This window comes from Sorex araneus, chromosome 2 (genome assembly GCF_027595985.1).
Source record: "Sorex araneus isolate mSorAra2 chromosome 2, mSorAra2.pri, whole genome shotgun sequence".
Lineage (NCBI taxonomy): Eukaryota > Metazoa > Chordata > Mammalia > Eulipotyphla > Soricidae > Sorex > Sorex araneus.
This window is the reverse complement of record NC_073303.1, coordinates 198,054,811-198,057,102: the sequence shown is the minus strand read 5'-3', so window position 1 is coordinate 198,057,102 and position 2,292 is coordinate 198,054,811.

Genomic DNA, 2,292 nt, shown 5'->3' with positions numbered 1-2,292 from the left:
GAATCCATAACTTCTCTATGCAAATAAAAAAAGAGGGTCATTCAAAACAACAACCCCGTTCATATTTGTGCCTCAGAAAGTCAAGTACTTGAAAGTCAGATCAGCAAAAGAGGTGAAAGATTTATGCAAATAAATGATGTGCGATACATCTACACAACAGAATACTATACAGCTGTTAGGAAAAAATGAGACCATGAAATTTGCCTATAAATGGATGGAATTGGACAGTATCATGCTGAGTGAAATGAGTCAGGAGAGGGACATATATAGGATGGCTGCATTCATTTATGAGATACAAAAGAAAAAACATATGAAATTAATATCCAAGGTCAGGGACAATGGGCCAGGAGGACTGGTCAGTGGTTGGTCAATGGTGTGGGAGACAGAGGGTAGTTAAGATAGAGGAGGGTCCATCATGACCATCATCATCATCATCATCATCATCATCATCATCATCATCATCATCATCATCCTGTTGATCGTCAATTTTGTTGAGCAGTCTCAGTAATGTCTCCATTCATCCTAGCCCTGAGATTTTAGAGGCCTCTCTTTACTCATCCTTCCCAACAGTAACGCATTGGAGGCTCTTTCAGGGTCAGGGGAATGAGACCCATCATTGTTACTGGTTTTGGCATATGAATATGCCACGGGGAGCTTACCAGGCTCTCCCATGTGGGCAGGAAACTCTCGGTAGCTTGCCAGGCTCTCCCAGAGGGAGAACTAGGCTATAAGATATTGCTTCCAGGAGCCTGGTTTTATAATCTCTGGATATTGGCAGTTGATGGGATTATGGAGGCAGTTTCTAGGTGTGACCGCCTAGCTACTGGAAAATGGGGGATCTGAGTGGAGGAGGCCCAGTCCTGATCCGAGCAGGCTTGGAGATCTCAGCCCCGGGTCCCGCACACCTGAGTTCCTCTGCCAGTTCTTTCATGCATGAGGCTCGTCTGAACCTGTGGAGAGGGGCCTTGAGCATGGCTGTGGCTGGGTTCCTGAGGCCTTCGGCTGCAGGAGCTCTGCTCGGGGCAGGGAGGGAAACTCAATCCACCCCCTCTGAGGGGCCCCAGTAAAGACAGTCAGGCGTGGGGGCAAGAGACTCTGCATCGCTCTCTTCCAGGAGCTTGGTTTTATAGTCTCTGGATGTTGGCTGTTGATGGGATTACACGGTGTCGGGGGCAGTTTCCGAATAGCTTGGGTCGCTATTCAGTCGCTATTATAATCATAGCATTAAAATTCCATCTTGGGCTTGATGCACTTACTTGCCTTGCATTCAGTGGCCTGGATCCAATCCCTGGAACCATACATGATCCCCCAAACACTGTCGGGAGTGATCCCTGAACACAGAGCCAGGAATGAGCTCTGGGTACCACTGGGTATAATACTAGTTGGAAATGATCACTCTGGAAAAGAACTGAGTGTTGAAAGTAGGTAAAGAGATATAGATGATAACCTTCCAGCATCTGTATTGCAAATCATCGATTTGCTTGAGCAGGCACCAGTAACATCTCCATGGTGAGACTTGTTGTTACTGTTTTTGGCATATCGAATATGCCACGGGTAGCTTGCCAGGTTTTGCCATGCGAGTGGGATACTCTCGGTAGCTTGCCGGGCTCTCCGAGAGGGACAAACCCGGGTCAGCTGCGTGTAAGACAAACGCCCTACCCGCTGTGCTATCGCTCCAGTCCATTACAAATCATAATGCCTACAATGAGAAAGAGAAAGAGAGAGAAAGGAGGTGCCTGTTATAGAGGCAGACAGGGGTGGGAGGTGGCCTGAAGGGGTGGGAGGGCACTGGGGACTGGTCTAGCAGTTTTGGAAAAAATGATGAATGTTCCTCAAAAAACAAGGAATTGAGCTGTCACCTGACCCAGCAATTCTAATTCTTAGCATTTTCCCCAATGGCCCCAAAATTGTACTCAGAAAAGATATCTGCAGCCTGATATTCATTTCAGCACTATTCACAATAGCCCAAATTTAGGAACAACCACTGTCACTGTCACTGTCATCCCATTGCTCATCGATTTGCTTGAGCGGGCACCAGTAACGTCTCCATTGTGAGACTTGTTGTTACTGTTTTTGGCATATCGAATACGCCACGGGTATCTTGCCAGGCTCTGCCGTGCAGGCGAGATACTCTCAGTAGCTTGGTAGGCTCTCCGAGAGGGGCGGAGAAATTGAACATGGGTTGGCCGAGTGCAAGGCAGACACCCTACCACTATGCTATCGCTCCAGCCCGGAAACAACCAAGTGTCCAAAAATAGATGACTGGTGAAAGAAACAATGGTACATATAGGC